A 20,773-nucleotide genomic window follows, 5' to 3' on the forward strand; every position below is an offset into this window, starting at 1 on the left:
CCCAGCTGGCACAGGAGGTGCCATAAGCCTGCCATCTTTCCATATCTATGTACACACCTTAGTAGTCAGAGCCCTTTTCTATAGGCACACACACACACACCAACACACTCATATTTACCTTGACCTGCTCCGTGAATCCTCATGTGGAAGTCGTGGAAGTCAGCAGTAGCGTCGTAGGTCTTCCAGGAGTCTCGCTGCCGTCGTGGTTACGGCGCAACACAGTGATGGCGTAGAGGGCGTAGGTCTTGCCGTGGTCGTTACACACCCCTGTAGCACCCAGCAGCCCAACCCAGCCCCGGGAAGACAGGCATCAGATACTGATATACAGAGCCCAGGAGGGGTGAAGAGATGGGGGAGAGGAGGGAGGGGTGATAGTACATAGGATGGGGCATATGCAGACAGAGGGTGCCGTGGGTAGTGAGACAGAGGGTGCGTGGGTATTGCACAGAGGGTGCGTGGGTAGTGACACAGAGGGTGCCGTGGGTAGTGACACAGAGGGTGCCGTGGGTAGTGACACAGAGGTGCCGTGGGTAGTGACACAGAGGGTGCCGTGTAGGAGGACAGAGGGGCCGTGGATAGTGACACAGAGGGGCCGTGGGTAGTGACACAGAGGGTGCCGTGGGTAGTAGGACAGAGGAAGGAAAAACAAGAAAAGTGAAAGGAAGCAAAAGGAAAACAGAAGACTTGGTAAAGGTGATGGAATAAAGACAAGGCGATGGAATAAAGACATGGTGAAGGTGATGGAAGACATGTGAAGGTATGAAAAGACATGAAGGTGATGGCATAAAACATGGTAAAGGTGATGGCATAAAGACATGGTGATAGGAACACTGACATGGTGATGAACACATGAATGTGATGAACACTGACATGGTGATGGAACACTGACATGGTAAGGTGATGGCATAAAGACATGGTGAAGGTGATGGCATAGAATGCATATGAAACTGACTGGTGATGGAACACTGACATGTATGAACACTGACATGGTGATGGAACACTGACATGGTGATGGAACACTGACATGGTGATGGAACACTGACATGTGATGGAACACTGACAATGGTGTGAACACTGACATGGTGAAGGTGATGGAATAGTGACATGGTGAAGGTGATTAATAGTGATTGTGTGAAAAGAAAAGTAACAGCAACATGAGATGGTGAGATAAGCGATACAAGCTGATGGTTAACGTGAGGAGATTAAGTCAGATCTGGAAGGGCGATGCAGAGGGCAGGAGGGGCTAGTCAGGGGGCGGTGTTAGTAGGTCAAAAGGCTGACAACAGTTCTGGCCCTAAAAAAAAAATGTACTGTCACATCACTGTAAAATCTAAACAATTGCCTCCCCTGCCCAGCCCAATCATCAAATCAATTAATCAAATTTCAAAACATCTGGACATTTTATCATCCCTGATACTGTTGAATATTGATAACAGAACTCACTGACTGTCCTCTTGTAGTGTAAGTAGACAAAGCCACCTCCAGGCTCCTTACAGCGGCATGGCATTTTGACAGGGGAACGGTTTTAAGGCTACTACAGTCGTACACACACATCTCTGAATGAAACCACATTAGTGGCCAGTAGTTACACATGCAAGTGAGAGGGCATGGATAGCTGGTTTACTTTCAGTAACACACTAGTTTACAATAAATTACACTACCACAGACAATACACTCATCTGACTGGAGACTATATCACGTGGTGTGTGGTGTGTGTGTGTGTGCGGGCGTGCTTCGTGCGTGTGTGTGTGTCCACCTGTATCAGAGATGAAGGCGTGTAGCTGTATATTGTCATCATAGGCAGAGTTCGACAGGTCATCCAGAGACTTAAACAGAGGAGAGAGAAACAACCAGTCAGAACCAAGATACTACCAATCTTTGGACTAACATCCAATCAACACCTGGTGATACTGTTAATCCCTGTACTAACAGCCAATCAAGTGCAGCGATACTGCCTGCTACTGTGACCTCTGCAGTAAAGTCAACCATTTCTTAACTGGTGTTAAATGTTAACAACTCTACAGCAGGGTAGTTAACATCAGCTGTATAGCAGTAAAACCTGTTGTAACAGCACTATGACTGGCTGTAGTGAATGACAACTGGCTCAGGGGCTGACGAGGATTTACCAGATTAATGCTTCCTGTTGGAGAACCGTTGAACGATTCTGAAGAGGAAGAGAGGGAGAAAAAGAAAGGAAGCAGAGTTAAAGATACCAAACAAGAATTCACAAAATGGGACAAACACCAAATTGAGAGACTATGTAGAATCTGCAAAAATATCTTCTGTGTACAACGAAAACACCAAATAATGCATGCAGAGCAGAATTAGGGCAATACCCGCTAATGATCAAAATCCAAGAAAAGAGCCGTTAAATTCTACCACCTAAAGGAAGTGATTCCAAAACCTTCCATCACCTACAGAGAGATGAACCTGGAGAAGAGCCCCCTAAGCAAGCTGGACCTGGGGCTCTGTTCACAAACACAAACACACCCCACAGAGCCCAGGACAGCAACACCAATTAGACCCAACCAAATCATGAGACAACAAAAAGATAATTACTTGACACATTGGAAAGAATTTACAAAAAAAGATAGCAAACTAGAATTCATTTGGGCCAAACTGAGAGTACAGAGTACAGAATACCTGACCACTGTGACTGACCCAAACTTAAGGAAAGCTTTGATATGTACAGACTCAGTGAGCATAGCCTTGCTATTGAGAAAGGCCGCCGTAGCAGACATGGCTCTCAAGAGAAGACAGGCTATGTACACACCGCCCACAAATGAGGTGGAAACTGAGCTGCACTTCCTAACCTCCCTGCCCAATGTATGACCATAGAGACACACATTTCCCTCAGATTACACACACACAAAGATCGAAAACAAACACAATTTTGATAAACTCCTATATCTATTGTGTGAAATTCCACAGTTTGCAATCACAGCAGCAAGATTTGTGACCTGATGCCACAAGAAAAGGGCAACCAGTGAAGAACAAATACCACTGTAAATACAACCCATATTTATGTTATTTATTTCCCTTTTTTACTTGAACTAGTTGCACATCGTTACAACACTGTATTGTGTGGAAAATATTATCTTGTGAAGAGACAGCCTTGAAAATGTTCATCTTGTCTTAGTATCATAAATAATCCTTGGTTCCTGCCTGTGCTTGGTAAAGATATGGGGGGGCATTAAATCCTCCATAGGACATCTGCAAGAACGCCCAGAATATGTTCTATAAGTTAAGACAGGAACGGTGCCAGACACATGCCGGAACCAACCCTATGAACCATGACTACGTAATGTGTCTGTAACCAGTATATAGATATCTAACGGGACTGCCCGGTAGAGCTCCTGATGTACTTGGTGCATTGAGTTGGTTAGAACCTCTCAAGCGAGCTATAATAAAGAATGATTAATTTAAGATTGACTTCGAGTGTTTCATGTGTAGAATTTCCACGACAGTATATAGACATAAATGACATTGGAAATGTCTTTATTCTTTTGTGAGTGAAATGTTTACTGTTCATTTTTTATAGTTTTTTTCACTTCTGTTTATTTCTATTTCACTTGCTTTGGCAATGAAACATATGTTTCCCATGTAAATAAACCCCTTGAATTGAAATAGGACAACATTTACTCTTCACAGTCATGGAGAATGGTGTCAAACTCAATTTCTGGGGGGCTGTGTTCATTTTTAAAATATTTTTTGTCCAATTAAGACCAGGCAACCAGGTGAGGGAAGCTCCAACTGATCAATGACCTTAATTGATTATTCAAGTACAAGGAGAAGTGAAAACCCACAGACACTCGTCCCTCCAGGAATTGATTGTAACACCCAGGGTAAGCTATGCTAACAGCGTAGACAGAGACAGAAGCTGTACTACCCATCTCCGTCATCTGATCTCTATAAGAGGGTTCTTTAGACAGAGACAGAAGCTGTACTTACCTCCATCTCCGTCATCTGATCCTCTATAAGAGGGTTCTTTAGACAGAGACAGAAGCTGTACTTACCTCCATCTCCGTCATCTGATCCTCTATAAGAGGGTTCTTTAGACAGAGACAGAAGCTGTACTACCTCCATCTCCGTCATCTGATCCTCTATAAGAGGGTCTTTAGACAGAGACAGAAGCTGTACTTACCTCCATCCCGTCATCTGATCCTCTATAAGAGGTTCTTTAGACAGAGACAGAAGCTGTACTTACCTCCATCTCCGTCATCTGATCCCTATAAGAGGGTCTTTAGACAGAGACAGAAGCTGTACTTACCTCCATCTCCGTCATCTGATCCTCTATAAGAGGGTTCTTTAGACAGAGACAGAAGCTGTACTAACCCCATCTCCGTCATCTGATCCTCTATAAGAGGGTTCTTTAGACAGAGACAGAAGCTGTACTTACCTCCATCTCCGTCATCTGATCCTCTATAAGAGGGTTCTTTAGACAGAACAGAAGCTGTACTACCTCCATCTCCGTCATCTGATCCTCTATAAGAGGGTTCTTTAGACAGAGACAGAAGCTGTACTTACCTCCACTCCGTCATCTGATCCTCTATAAGAGGGTTCTTAGACAGAGACAGAAGCTGTACTTACCTCCATCTCCGTCATCTGATCCTCTATAAGAGGTTCTTTAGACAGAGACAGAAGCTGTACTTACCTCCATCTCCATCATCTGATCCTCTATAAGAGGGTTCTTTAGACAGAGACAGAAGCTTACTAACTCCATCTCGCATCTGATCCTCTATAAGAGGGTTCTTTGAGCATGTCCAGTTCAGCTAACATCCTGATGTAGAGGGGACTCTGTCTGAACGACGGGTAGTACCTCTCATCACGAAGCATCATGTCATACACCTGCAACACACACACGGGCACATACATACGGGCACACACACACCGGCAATACACACACCGGCACACACACACACCACAGTCAAAACACGTGAATACTTTATTGTATTGACAATGAAACATTAAGTACAAAGGTCTCCAATATCTCAGAGATGCTGGTTACAGTAGCTGTTACTGTTGATAGTCTGATAAAAATAGATTATTCAAACACAAAACCACCTTCTCTGGATGTCGTCAAATATCTCTGGCGTGGGTCACTGTCCTCTGTAGCTTCTCTCCCAGTTTGAGAACAGACGCCTCGTCTACCTGCACCCGGGGGACGCCTGGAGAGAGAGGAGAGAGATTATACAATTGAGAGAACATTTGTGTTTAAAGTGATACTTCAGGATTTTGCCAATGAGGCCCTTTACTTCCCCAGAGTCAGATGAACTCATGGATACCATTTTCAGTCTCTGTGTGCATTTTGAAAGAAATTAGCTCAAGGCTGGAAGTCTATGGGTATCCCATCGACTTCCAGCCATAGTCCCAGTCGATATTCACAAATAATAAGAATTCCCTCGACCACGCCACAAAAAAACGACAATCTTCCTATTAACCCCCAATGTAAAAGAGGAAACTTCGCAGATGATTCTTTGATATACAGAAAAACAAAACATGTTGAAAAGAAGCTGTTTTGTTCAATGTACATGTAACCAGGTCAAAAACCCAACTACGTTTGCATGCTCCCACGTAGGAAATAGAGCCTGCGAAAAGAGCCCTGTGGCTTCAGGCTACTCAGCGACGTAGAGTGGGAAATGTGGGGAACCCGGTATCCATGTAGACTACATGAGCTATGTGTGTGAAAATATTTCCTCACAGGTAAGACTTTTAACTTGTTTAGTACAGGGCCTTTGTAACTCCTCATTACTTGTAGCTGAATAGTCTGTGTTTTGGGTTGTTGGTCTTGGCTAGCTAATGTTCTGGTCGGTAGCTAGCTAGCACTCACTCTGCTGTTAACACCAGCGTGAAAAGGGCATGAGGGAAGCCCTACAATAAGGTTTTTATAAGTAGTGAGAACTCTAGGGAGCGGGCAATGTTGAAAAGTAATCTTTAGACATGTTGTACTTTTCTTAAATGTATTTGTAATTTACTTAAAACAAGTTTGTTTTGTTGTGAGCTAATGGGGTAACCACATGTTGTTTTCCCAAAGGCGGTCAGGGACGCAACGTTCTATCAATACGGACTATTGCACCAACGGCCTCATTCCTAAAATTGCGAAATATCCTTAAGTAAAGGTGTGTGTCGTGAAACTGTGTGTGTGAGTGAGACTGTGTGTGTTGTGTGTGTGTAAGACTGTGTGTGTTACCTTATCAGATAAGTACTGTTCATACACCCCAAGTGCTGCAGCCTTCAGCATGCCTTTAGTGTCCCTCCCTTCTTTCCATCCTTCTGCCATCCTCCATCACCTCAAGTTGTTGCTGGGCTGTTACTCGGTAGCCCTCCACTGTCAGCCAGAAGAACAGCTCTGCTGGGCCCAGCCGCCAGCATGTTGTCTATAGGAGAGGTAGAGGTCAAAGGTTAGAGGTCAGGCTCAGCTGTTACTCTGTAGCCCCTCCACTGTCAGCCAGAAGAACAGCGCTGCCTGGCCCCAGCCACCAGCATGTAGTCTATAGAGGAGGTAGAGGTCAAAGGTTAGAGGTCAGGCTCAGCTGTTACTCTGTAGCCCTCCACTGTCAGCCAGAAGAACAGCTCGCCTGGGCCCCAGCCGCCAGCATGTAGTCTACAGGAGAGGGTAGAGGTCAAAGGTTAAACGTTAGGCTCAGCTGTTACTCTGTAGCCCTCCACTGTCAGCCAGAAGAACAGCTCTGCCTGGGCCCAGCCACCAGCATGTAGTCTACAGGAGAGGGTAGAGGTCAAAGGTTAGAGGTCAGGTGTGGGTTGTTACTGAAGCCATCTTGTCAGGCAAAATAACTTTGCTTGCTTGCATGTCAGGACAGAGACAGTGTGGTGTGTGGTACTAACCCATAAAGAACTGCAGAGCAATGTTGTGCACCAGAATGTGTTCCAGTGGTATGATACACAGCTTGCCCAAGTTGCCGTAGTTTCAGAGCATCCACCTCCTACAGTACACAGATGGAAACAGACAGAGAGAGAGAAAAGGTGAGAACAAGTGAAATTGAGAGAGTACGAGAGGGGGTTTAGTACGTGTTACGCTTGACTCGTTTCACTCCTATGTTTTACCTTCCCAGACTGTAGCCCTGTATCCTGTCTCACAGACCTTCTTCACAAACATCAGACTGTTAATCTGGTTCTTTATTACATTGATATCTGAGAGAGAGCGAGAGAGAGAGAGAGAGAGAGAGAGAGAGAAATGGAGAGGTAGAACGAGAGGGAGGAAGGAGGAGGATAGGGAGAGTGGGATATGGAGAGGAGTTAAGCGAAAAAATATGAATATTTTAGATTTTCAGGATTTTATGTTTACTTTGTTAAGTGTGGGGTCATGCATGTCGCTCTGTGTGTGTGTGTGTATACTCTTCCTGCGGTGTCCAATGACGTTAGGTACTGTAGTTCCTCCAGGGCCTTGTCTTTAACAGCCTCCAGTTCAGACACTCTGTCTGTCAGCTTCAAGATGTTCATAAAAGCCTCGTAGTTGCAGCCAGAGTCCCGGATCTACACAGACAGGTTTCTCAATAGGTGCTACAACAGCTGTATTGATAACAGTTATTGATCTCTACCAACCACCCACAACTGTTTGATAAACAGTTTATATTGATACATTTCTTTTTTTGGTTTAAATATATTTCATCCATAGAGTGGTCCTTCAGAGGAATGATTGTGGAAATATATTTGACATTTTATCCAAAAGCATAATTGATATAAATTGGCATATTTATGACACTGTGGCCACAAAACTAACATTTCTTCAAAAGAATAATATGAAGCTTTACAGCTTGCTCTGTAATACGAGTAGTACTGTGATTACAATAACAATTTTCTTATATTAATTGATGAATATTGAAAAATATAAACATGAATATTGAAAACAATATTTTTTATTTGCCACATTTTTCAATAAATTGTTGAACACAGTACAATTTAAAGTCATGGTCTTGAAYGGTGAAGGTGCATAAAGATGAAATATTATGGAGTCTAAAAAGAAGGCCTTGGTAAGGCAACAATGTCATAAATATGGCAATTTTGATAAATTATTTCGCAATAAGACCTTTAGATACAAATGTACATCAAGAATCTTTTCTCCAATTGACCATTCTATGGATAAAATCTTGTGAAAATCCCACAAATCTTGATATTTTTTTGTCCTGGTTTTATTACTGATACTGACCATCCAGATAACAAACTGGTTGATGTAATCAGGATCACTCAGCTGGTTGACCAGGGGAAGGAGAACGCCTCGCGCCAGAATCTCCTGGAACATGGACACAATCACATGACATCACCATCAGAATCTACCCGGAGACATGGACCAATCACATGACATCAGAATCTCCTGGAACATGGAACAATCACATGACATCACCATCAGAATCTCCTGAAAATGGACACATACATGACATCAACAAGAATCTCTGAACATGGACAACATCACAAGACATACCATCAGAATCTCCTGGAACATGGACAACAATCACATGAATACCAATCAGAATCTCTGAACATGACACCAATCACATACAATCACACATCAGAATCTCTGAGAACATGGAAACAATCACATGAATCACATCAGAATCTCCTGGAACATGGACACAATCACATGACATCACCATCAGAATCTCCTGGAACATGGACACACAATCACATGACATCACCATCAGAATCTCTGGAACATGGACACAATCACATGACATCACCACAAATCTCCTGGAACATGACAAATCACATGACATCAATCAGAAATCCTGGAAACAGGACATCAATCACATGCATCATCAAGAATCTCCTGGAAATGACAACAATCACATGATCACCATCAGAACTCCTGGAACATGGACACAATCACATGACATCACCATCAGAATCTCCGGAACATGGACACAATCACATGACATCACCAATCAGAATCTCCCGGAACATGGACACAATCACATGACATCACAACAGAATCCTGGAACATGGACACAATCACATGACATCACATCAGAATCTCTGGACATGGACCAATCAATGACATAATCAGAATTCCCGGAACATGACACAATCACATGGACATCACCATCAGAATCTCCCGGAACATGGACACAATCACATGACATCACCATCAGAATCTCCTGGAACATGGACACATCACATGCACATCACCAATCAGAATCTCCGGACATGGACACAATCACATGACATCACACCAGAATCTCCTGGAACATGGACACAAATCACATGACATCACCATCAGAAACTGCATGGGTCATAAACAAATAAGAAACCACACACCGCAAGGAATCATTTGGTGGGCGGAGAACGACGCGGTAAGGCTGATAACACTTCAACCAACATGGCTCCTGCTGCACTAGGGGCGCCAAAACCCTAGACCACTTTTATTCTACCCACAGAAATGTATACAAGGCCCTCCCTCGCCATTCCTTAAGCAAATCAGACCATGACTCAATCTTCCTGCAAAAAAATAAAAGTCAAACAGGAAGTACCAGTGAAGCACTCAATACGGAAGTGGTCAGATGAAGCAGACGTGAGYCTACAAGACAACAACCTTTCCCTCAACGTCAATAAGACCAAGGAGCTGATCGTGGCCTACAGGAGAAAGAGGGGAGAGCACGCCCCCATCCACATCGACAGGGCTGTTGTGGAGCGGGTCGAGAGCCTTAAGTTCCTTGGCGTCCATATCACTAAGGACTTAACATGGTCCAGACACGTGCAGAGGGCACGACAGCACCTCTACCCCCTCAGGAGGCTGAAAATATTTGGAAAGGGCCCTCAGATCCTCAAAAAGTGTTTATGTGTGTATGTATGTGTGTATGTATGTGTGTGTATGTATGTATGTATGTATGTATGTATGTATGTATGTATGTATGTATGTATGTATGTATGTATGTATGTATGTATGTATGTATGTATGTATGTATGTGCGTCTCACCCTGAGGAAGTATCTCATGTTCTTGTTGTGGAAGTCTCCAGGAGGTAGTAACAGGTAGAGCAGTACCTCACACAGATCCCTCAGGAACCCTGATACGCAGAGAGACACACACAGAAAGAGACACACACACAGACAGACAGAGACAGACAGACAGACAGACAGAGACACACACAGAGACAGAGACAGAGAGAGAGAGAGACAGAAGTCAGTATGTATCTGACTCTGGTAGCTGGCACTGGTGACTCGCTACGTTGTAACATTTGGCCAGCGCGATGGTCGCAGATAGCACAGTCAGCTGCTGTGGAACTCAATGCACTAAACAGAGCAAAACAGCTACTGTCTTATCATAGAAACATGAATTGTGCTATAGCTAGAATTGTACTACACTAGCTAGCTACCTTGAGGGAGTATTTATTCAGCATTGAGTGTGTGAACGGTTGTTGGGTGAGCATCGCTTTTGTTTTATACGGAGACTGGCTCAGCTGACAAGAAAAATAGCTAGCTAGCCAATTGGTGCACATTTCAAAATACTAATACACATAATACTGATTCTACAACCACAATACTCCCTAGATAGATGTAGAAATTAGGTAGTTAAGACTTAAAGAAAAAGTCCAAATTAGCTACCGTTTATAGCTTTTGGTAAGATTAACTCTGACTCGCCTTGGTAACATTTTCGGGATTTTTGATAGCGTATTGCAGCCAAAATACTTTTTTAAATCTATCCCATGAGTGTTTGCAAGTTATCAGCCAGATCACAGCACGACGCCGTCTGCAATCTGACGTAAGACAATGAGGTTTACCGATTAAATTATTGGCGCATATATCGTGTTCAACTTTTTCTTTCTATTTAAAACACAGGCAGGAGGCTCAAAGGAGTTTTAAACACACGCAGGAGGCTCAAAGGAGTTCCAAAGGCCTTGACGAGGTGCAACGTGTGAACCTCCCTCGTTCTTTCGGGTGTGTGTACCTTCTTCATCCTTCAGGGAGGTGCAGACCACGTCTCTACAGATGTTCCTCTCCATCTCCACCTCCGCCTCAAAGAATGACTCCACCATCTCCTCCGACAAGTCCCCTAGAAAACACACCACCACATCATCACCACAATCATAAACATCACCATATTCATAATCATCCACAACATCTTCGTAATAATCATCATCATGTCTGAGAGAGAAAGCGAGTGTGTGTGTGTGTGTGCCCTTACTCTGTTTACTGTCCTCCAGTCTGTCTTGGGCCTTTCTGAAGACTCGAAGGTGAGTAGCAAAGTCATCCACCAGTCTGGTGGTCAAATAAGGCTGCCAGTCCACATCTTTAGACCTGTATAACAGTGTGGTAACACAGTAGTAATAGGCTAGTTATGATGCCGTAATTGAGTAGTAGACTAGTTATAATGCAGTAGAGTAGTAATAGACTATATAAAGTCGTAGACTAGTTAAAGCATTAATCGAGCAGCAATAGACTAGTTATAAAGCAGCAATAGACTAGTTATAAAGCAGCAATAGACTAGTTATAAAGCAGCAATAGACTAGTTAGACAGTTATAAAGCAGTAATAGACTAGTTAAAGCAGTAATTGACTATTAGACTACTTATGCAGTAGAGTAGTAATAGACTACTTATAGAGTAGTACAACTAGTTAGAGTAGTAATAGACTAGTTAAAGCTGTAATTGAGTAGTAGACTAGTTATAATGCAGTAGAGTAGTAATAGAATAGTTTCTTATTTATATATTTTTTTACCTTAAATTTAACTAGGCAAGTCAGTTAAGAACAAATTCTTATTTTCAATGACGGCCTAGGAACAGTGGGTTAACTGCCTTGTTCAGGAGCAGAACGACAGATTTGTACCTTGTCAGCTCGGGGATTCGAACTTGCAACCTTTCGGTTACTAGTCCAACGCTCTAACCACTAGGCTACCCTGCCGGCCCAGTAATAGAGTAGTTAGCCGTAATTGAGTAGTATACTTATAATGCAGTAGAGTAGTAATAGACTCATAGCCGTAATAGCCTAGTTAAAGAAATAGACTAGTTAGAATAGCAATAGACTAGTTATAATGTAATAGACTAGTTATAATGCAGTAATAGACGAGTTATAATGTAATAGACGAGTTATAATGCAGTAATAGAGGAGTTATAATGCAGTAATAGAGGAGTTAGTGAGTAAGATAGAGAGTTATAATGCAGTAATAGAGGAGTTAGAACAGCAGCAATAGACTAGTTAGAACAGCAATAGAGTAGTTTATAATGCAGTAATAGACAAGTTATAATGCAGTAATAGACAAGTTATAATGCAGTAATAGACAAGTTTAATGCAGTAATAGACAGTTATAATGCAGTAATAGAGTAGTTATAATGCAGTAATAGAGTAGTTATAATGCAGTAATAGAGTAGTTATAATGCAGTAATAGAGTAGTTTATAATGCAGTAATAGAGTAGTTTAAATGCAGTAATAGAGTAGTTATAATGCAGTAAAGATAGTTATATGCAGTATAGAGTATGTTTAATGAGTATGAGTAGTAATGCAGTAATAGAGTAGAATGCGTAATAGAGTAGTAATGCAGTAATAGAGTAGTTATAATGCAGTAATAGAGTAGTTATAATGCAGTAATAGAGTAGTAATGCAGTAATAGACAGTTATAATGCAGTAATAGAGTAGTAATGCAGTAATAGACTAGTTATAATGCAGTAATAGACTAGTTATAATGCAGTAATGTAGTTGTAATAGAATATACCGTGTAGAGAACTGTACCAGAGCGTTCTGGACCGGTCTGTCTGATTTCCAGCAGAAAAGAATCATCCTCACTCAGAGTGTAATACCAGTACTGGATATAATCTCTCAACGCAAACTGGATGACCTGGAGGAGGGGAGAGAGGGGGAGAGGGGGAGAGGAGTGAGAGAGGGGAGAGTGAGAGAGAGAGTGAGAGAGAGAGGGAGAGAGGAGGGAGAGAGAGAGTGAGAGAGGGAGAGAGAGAGGAGAGGGGGGAGGAGTGAGAGAGGGAGAGAGAGGAGTGAGAGGGGAGAGAGAGGGGGAGAGAGAGGGGGAGAGAGGGAGAGAGGGAGTGAGAGAGGGAGAGAGAGAGAGAGAGAGGGGGAGAGGGGAGGGGAGCGGGAGGGAGGGAGAGAGGGGGAGAGCGGGGAGGGAGGGAGGGAGAGCGGGAGGGAGGGAGGGAGGAGGGGAGAGCGGGAGGGAGAGTGAGAAACAGGCCAGTCCTTCCTGTTGCTGAGAACTCCATGTTCATTGTACTAGAGCTGAGCGATACGAGACAATAAAATCCATATACAGTGACATTTTTTTGTTTTTTTGGTTCTGTACTCTAGCACTGAGTTTGAAAGGATCAATGACAATGAGGTTGAATAAAGTAATCATTGTTAATAATTTGGTCGCATATCCTTTGCATGCAATGACTCCTTGAAGTCTGCGATGCATCGACATCACCAGACGCTGGGTATCTTCCCTGGTGATGCTCTGCCAGGCCTGTACTGCAGCCATCTTCAGTCCTGCTCGTTTCGGGGACTTATTGCCTTCAGTCTCCTCTTCAGCATGTAAAATGCATGTTCAATTGGATTCAGATCCAGTGATTGACTCGGCCAGTCAAGGATTTTCCACTTTTTGGCCATCAAAAACCATTCGTCGCTCTAGCACTATGTTTAGGGTCATTGTCTTGTTGCATGATGAAGTGCCGTCCAATGAGTTTGGAGGCATTTGGTTTTATCTGAGCAGATAAATATTTCTGTAGACTTCAGAATTCATTGTTCACTTCTGTCTGCAGTCACATCATCGGAAGACAAGTGAGCCTGTTCCACTGGCAGCCATACAGGCCCAAGCCATAACACCCCCTCCACCATGTTTCACAGATGAGGTGGTATGCTTTGGATCATGGGCATGTCTTTTTTCTCTCCACACTTTCCACAATACTTTTTTCCAGAACTCTTGGGCTCTTTTAGGTGCTTTTTTAGAAACTGTATCTGGCCTTTCTGTTCTTCAGGCTTATCAGTGGTTTGCATCTTGTAGTGCACCCTCTGTCGTCCTGATGGTGTAGTCTTCTACGCATGGTAGACTTTGACACATCTACACCTGCATCCAGGAGAGTGTTTTGATCTGTTGGACTGTTGTCAGGGGGTTTCTTCACCATAGAGAGTATTCTCCGGTCATCCACTACGTGGTCTTCCTCAGTCTACCGGGTCTTTTGACATAATTGAGTTCACCGTTGTTTTTTTCTTGTTAATGATGAACCAAACTGTTGACTTGGGCATGCCCAGGGTTTTTGCAATGTTCCTGATTGATTGATTTTCATTTCTGAGCCTTATGACGGCCAGCTTCATTTGCATCGACAGTGCCGTCTTCCTCATGTTGTCACACCCAAACAACAACCTCCAAAGGTAATAGCAAAGTCTAGAATCAATACATTCATCACACCTCTCCTGCATTCACTAACGACACAAATGAATACACCTGCCTAACGACACATCTGTGAAGCCAATTCAACAAATACTTGTAGTACCTTAAAATGGGGGGACCATGTACAAAAGGTGCTGTCATCTCTAAACGGTTTATCCGATACTGATGAAAATACCCTCAAATTAAAGCTGACAGTCTTCACCTTCACCCTCATTGTCATTGTATCCTTTCAACTCAAAGTGCTAGAGTACAGAACCAAAATAAAAAAAAAGGTCACTGTCCAATGAATCATGGTGCTCACTGTAGCGCTGCTGTTTTACGGACTCCTGATAAATTCAACTATTTTGTGTGTTCCTTTGATGCTCATCTTAAAGGAAAACTCCAGCCAACACTATCTTTTGGTATTTGTTTCATTAGTCCATTGTTGATTATATCCCAAAATGTTTTGCATGTCAGCAATCAAGTTTCAAATACATATAACCTTCAAAATACAGAAATACAGCCGGTATGATGCCAACTCCACCATACCGGCTGTATTTCTGTTTTTGAAAGTTATACATCTTGAAAACGTCTCCGCCATCACTTCCTGTGACCGAAAAAGGCTTCTGGACATCAGAACAGCGATCACGAACCTCGAAGATTTCTACTTCAACGAGTGGGCAGCGCTGGACATTCTGCTTACTCCGGACCAGGCCCTAATCCCCAGGACTCAAAGAGGAAGCGGCGCGAAAAAAAAAAAAAGGAGGCAGGTGAGGTTGACCTCCTAACAAGATTAAGTCGGTGAACGAATAACCACCATTGCCCTCTGTTCTGTTAGCGAAAGTGCAGACTGGAAGAAGAAAAAAAAGGGATGAAGACTATCCTATCAACGGGACCTGAAGAACTGTAATATTCTGTGATTCTCGTAGTCTTGGCTGAACAAGGACATGGATAATATATACCCGTTTCTTCATGCATTGTCTCGACCAGACGGCAGCCTCGGGTAAGACTAAGTGGGGAGGGGTGTTTCTTCATGCATTGTCTCGACCAGACGGCAGCCTCGGGTAAGACTAAGTGGGGAGGGGTGTTTCTTCGTGCATTGTCTCGACCAGACGGCAGCCTCGGGTAAGACTAAGTGGGGAGGGGTGTTTCTTCGTGCATTGTCTCGACCAGACGGTAGCCTCGGGTAAGACTAAGTGGGGAGGGGTGTTTCTTCGTTAAGAGCAGCTGGTACACGATCTCTAAATGTTAAGGAAGTCTCAAGTTTCTGCTTACTATAATACCTGATGATAAGCTGCAGACCATACTATTTACCAAGAGAGTTTACAGCTATATATATATTTTTGTACCTGTCCATTTACCATCACAAACAGATGCTGGCACTCAACGAGCTGTATAGACGGGTTGGTTGTTTATCAACAAATCCGACASGTGCGCAACTATGTGGCAAAACAGACGGGTTGGATTAGACTTGACAACATGTAAGCTATATTCTGTCTCCATTGTTTATTGAAAACATGAATAWATGTGTTGAATTAGCACTTTTTGTCTTTGAAATAGACCGTTACAGTTGTTGGTTAGCTAGCTAGCAAATTTTWTGACATATTAGCATTGACATGAAATCAGTAGTAAAACACGTCAAAACTAGACATTGTACTTAGAACCAGATGAAACGAGCTGAAATGAGTCACGATTCCCCACATGACCTGTTGTCATTCTTGCTAGCAATCTGGCAATCCAGAATCACAACAACACGCTGACATCAGCCCCATGGAAGTGGGCACATCATTTGTGACATTGTCAGCTAACCCATCTATAGTGCGTTAAAGGGGAAGGGAAACACTAGGCTTTAGAACGCCAGCTAACTCTAAATCTAACCCATCTATGAGGCCTTAAAGGGGAAAGGAAACACTAGGCTTTAGAACGCCAGCTAACTCTAAATCTAACCCATCTATGAGGCCTTAAAGGGGAAGGGAAACACTAGGTTTTAGAAAGCAGGCTAAATGTAACTGTATATCTAACCCATCTATAGGGCTTCAAGCAAACAAGAAAACACACATCCACACACTTCTCGCGGCCGGTGATTTTAAGGCAGAAACTGAAATCCGTTTTACCAGCATGTCACCAGTGCAACTAGAGGCGACAAAACTCCAGATCACCTTTACTCCACACAGAAACCCATACAAGGCTCCAGATCACCTTTACTCCACACAGAAACCCATACAAGGCTCAATATCACCTTTACTCCACACAGAAACCAGTACAAGGCTCAAGATCACCTTTACTCCACACAGAAACCCATATAAGGCTCTTCCTCGCATTCCCCTTGGCAAATCTGATCATAATTCTTTCCTCCTGCTTACAAGCAAAAACAGGAAGTACCAATAACGCACTCAATACGGAAGTGGTCCGATGAAGTGGATGCTAAACTGTTTTGCTAGCACAGACTGGAATATGTTCCGGGATTCATCTGATAACATTGAGGAGTTTACCGCATCCGTCACTGGCTTCATTAATATGTGCATCCACAACGTCGTCCCCACAGTGACCGTACGTACATATCCCAACCAGAAAGAATGGATTACAGGCAACATCCGCACTGAGGTAAAGGCTAGAACAGGGTTGCCCAACCCTCTGGCTGGAGATCTACTGTCCAACCCTAATTTAACACACCTGATTCTACTAATTAGCTGCTCAACAAGACCTTAACTAGCTGAATCAGATGTGCTAAATTAGGGTTGGACTGAAAACCTACAGGASAGTAGATCTCCAGGAAGAGGGTTGGGCAGCCCTGGGCTGGAGCTARCACTTTCAAGGAGCGGGACACTAATCTGGATGCGTATAAGAAATCCCACTATGACCTCCGACGAGCCATCAAACAGGCATCAATACAGGACTAAGACTGAATCCTACTACACTAAGATTGAATCCTACTACACTAAGATTGAATCCTACTACACTAAGATTGAATCCTACTACGCCGGCTCTGACAATTGTCGAATGTGGCAGGGTTTGCAAACTATCAGGGATTACAAAGAGAAACTTAGCTGGGAACTGCCCAGTGACGTGAGCCTACCAGATGAGCTTAATGCCTTCTATGCTCACTTCGAGGCAAGCAAAAATTAACCATGCATGAGCGAACCAGCTACTATTGAATTAACATGGTCCACACACACCAACCCAGTCGTGAAGGCAAAACAACGCCACTGAAAAGATTTGGTATGGGCCCTCAGATCTTCAAAAAGTTCTACAGCTGCACCATTGAGAGCATCTTGACTGGCTGCATCACCGCTTGGTCTGGCAACAGCTTGGCATCCGACCACAAGGTGCTAGAGAGCAGTCTAGTGCGTATGGCCCAGTACATCACTGGGGCCGAGCTCCCTGCCATCCAGGACCTCTATAGCAGGSGGTGTATACTCCAACCACCCWAGTCATAGACTGTTCTCTCTGCTACCGCACGGCAAGCAGTACRYCTGCACCAAGTCTGGAACCAACAGGACCCTGAACAGATTCTARKRRCAAGCCATAATAATACTAAATAGTCCGGCTAACTATTTGGGTAACTAGCTGCATTGACCCCCCACCTCCACCCCCCCACCTTTGCACTTGATTTAATTTTTGCATTGAAAAAGGTAATTTTCCCACAATTGCAACAGTCATAGGTTTGTGCGTCTCAGAATGCATCTCTCCCTCCTCCYTGTCACAGTGGGGAGAAGGAGTGAGAGTCAGCAACCGATAGCCAAACAGGGACAGGCAGATACTTGAATAGCCGGAATCAACGTAACGCATAGACTAACGATGACCAAATCATGTTTTTAGAACAATCAATCTACAAGAACGGAAATTACAGACGTAAGCAAAATCAACTCTCTATTCAACTTGGTCATAGTTGGATAGAGAGAAGAAGAAGCTAGGTAGCAGAAAGTTACTCATCGGGCCGTGTCATCACTGTGCTCCCTCTCTGTTTGTTTTCACACACCCATTCTTCATCCTTCTGTTGAGTCACTAACCTGTTGAAGAGGCTCGTCTATGTAGTTGGAGCCAGTCAGTCTCCTGTCGATCTGTATAGGCTTTGGCTCCAGCCTCATCTCATCCAATGTCTGGGAGAGGGAGAGAGAAGTAAGGATATTTTTTTGTGTGTGTGTGGTGTGTGGTTGTGGTGTGTGTGGTGTGTGTTGTGTGTGTTGGTGGGTCCTACCTTCAGTATACCCGTTTGCGTGGCCGGAAGATAGGATTGTTCACACCTCTCTAGATGTCTCTCTGAGTTGGTTTTCCCAAACAACCAGAGTGACCGCAAAACCACTGGTGAGGAGGAGAGGGGAGGCAGTGACGGGGTGAGGTAGGAGAGGAAGGACGAGGGTGAGGACAGGGCGAGAGAGAAGGGAGAGAACAGGTAAACCAGATTTTAAGACAACAAAGATGACAGCCCATTTCATAAGAACACATCTATAAATGACTTCATAACTGAAAAACTTGTTGTATACACTTACCCTCCTACGAAGCAGAAGATATAGAAAGCCAGGTAGAAGACAGCGAAGGGTCCAAATGTGATGAGGAAAAGCACCACTCCTAGCCCCCCCCATCCCCACACAGACAGACTGCCTACAGAGAGACAGAAATATTCACTTTTGTTATTAGCTATTTCACTTGATTGGCAATGTAAACATACGTTTCCCATGACAATACAGCCCTTTGAAATGAGGAGAGAGAGAGGGGTTCACATATAATACAAATCTGCAACATATCCCATTTTAGAGAAAGTCAGATGGAATGTGATAGAGAGAGGGGGGAGAGAGAAGGGAGAGGAGGGGGAGAGAGAGAGGGGGAGAGAAGGGGGAGAGAGAAGGGGGGAGAGAGAAGGGGGAGAAGAAGGGGGAGAGAGAAGGGGGAGAGAGAGGGGGGAGAGAGAAGGGGGGAGAGGAGAAGGGGAGAGAAGGGGGAGAGAAGGGAGGAGAGAGAGAGAGAAGAAGGGGAGAGAGGAAGGGAGAGAGAAGGGGAGAGAGAAGGGGAGAGAGAGGGCGAGAGAGAAGGGGAGAGAGAAGGGAGAGAGGGAGAGGAGGGGAAGGAGAGAGGAGGAGAAGAGGGGGAGAGGAAGGAGAGAGGGGGGAGAAGGGAGAGAGGGAGGAAAGAGGAAAGAGGGAGAGAGAGAAGGGAGAGAGAGGGGGAAGAGAGAAGGGAGAGAGAGAGGGAGAGAGAGGGAGGGAGAGAGAGGAAGAGAGGAGGGGGAGAGAAGAGAGAGAGGGTGGAGAGGAAGAGGAGAGAGGGGGAGAGAGAAAGAGAGAGAGGGGGAGAAGAGAGAAGAGAGGAGAGGAAAGAGAGGGAGAGAAGAGGAGATGAGGAGAGAGAAGAGAGGAGAGAGGGGAGAGAGAGAGAAGAGGAGAGAGAAGGGAGAAATAGGCAGACGGAGAACCGGAGAGAGAGGGGAGAAAGAGAGAAGGGAGAGAGGGGGGGGAAGGGAGAGGGGAGAGAGAGTTCCTTATCTTCAGGTTTCCTGGTATTGTCAGAGCAGGAAACAAAGAAATTCTAACTGCTGACCTCACCACTAATGGCGTTAGTTCTCTCACTTCATCCTAACCCAGTCTCATACAGCTTACAGGCTCCCGCTAACAAGCTAACTGCTAATGCTATGTCTCGCATTGCAACCTGTGACCCAGTCTCACGCTAACAAACTAACTGCTAATGCTATCGTAGCGTTCTCCCTGCATCCCGACCTTGTCTCACACAGCCTACAGCGCAGGCTAACACGAGCAAGCTAATGCTAGCAGTCTGTCTACGTAACCCAGTCTCCAGCCAATACTGGCACATATCATACATGCTAACAACCTACAATGAGTTAATTCATTACCTCGGGTGATTAGTTTACATCTGAGAGATTATTCAGGCTACTTGAAAGACAGCCAGGCTAACKGCTAAAGCTGGTCCCAAATCTATTCTGCATGAGGATTGTCTTCCAGAGGCTCTAAATTAATTTAGTTTACATTGATTGTTTAGTTGACATTATTCTGATCGTTTTCTGTGAGCGGTAAGCGTTCCAGGAGTGCTAAATGAGGTGAGACAGGTGTGTGTTTATTTCACCTCTATTTAACCAGGTAGGCCAGTTGAGAACAAGTTCTCATTTACAACTGCGACCTGGCCATGATAAAGCAAAGCAGTGCGACAAAATCAACAGAGTTACACATGGGATAAACAAACGTACAGTCAATAACACAATAGAAAAATCTATGTACAGTGTGTGGAAATGTAGAAGATTAGGGAGGTAAGGCAATAAATAGGCCATAGTGGCAAAATAATTCAAATTTAGCATTAACACTGGAGTGATAGATGTGCAGAAGTAGAGATAGTGGGTGCAAAAGAGCAACAAAAAAAATGGGGATGAGTTAGTCGGGTGGGCTATTTACAGATGGGCTATGTACAGGTGCAGTGATCGGTGTGCAGTGATCGGTAAGCTGCTCTGACAGCTGATGC

General features: G+C 44.0%; 1 long non-coding RNA gene and 1 pseudogene across 1 annotated transcript; both read right to left on the reverse strand.

The window, feature by feature from the left end:
- LOC112074044 (sorting nexin-13-like) overlaps positions 1-18,610 on the reverse strand; it is a 35,641-nt pseudogene extending 17,031 nt beyond the window's left edge.
- LOC112074047 (uncharacterized) lies at positions 192-4,010 on the reverse strand. The gene is made up of 4 exons (XR_002894667.2): positions 3,952-4,010; positions 2,127-2,164; positions 1,757-1,826; positions 192-267 (listed from the first exon to the last, which is right to left on the reverse strand). It is a non-coding gene; the product is annotated as an uncharacterized lncRNA (long non-coding RNA).
- Positions 18,611-20,773: the final 2,163 nt, after the last annotated feature.

The sequence above is a fragment of the Salvelinus sp. IW2-2015 genome, unplaced genomic scaffold (genome assembly GCF_002910315.2).
Source record: "Salvelinus sp. IW2-2015 unplaced genomic scaffold, ASM291031v2 Un_scaffold2472, whole genome shotgun sequence".
Lineage (NCBI taxonomy): Eukaryota > Metazoa > Chordata > Actinopteri > Salmoniformes > Salmonidae > Salvelinus > Salvelinus sp. IW2-2015.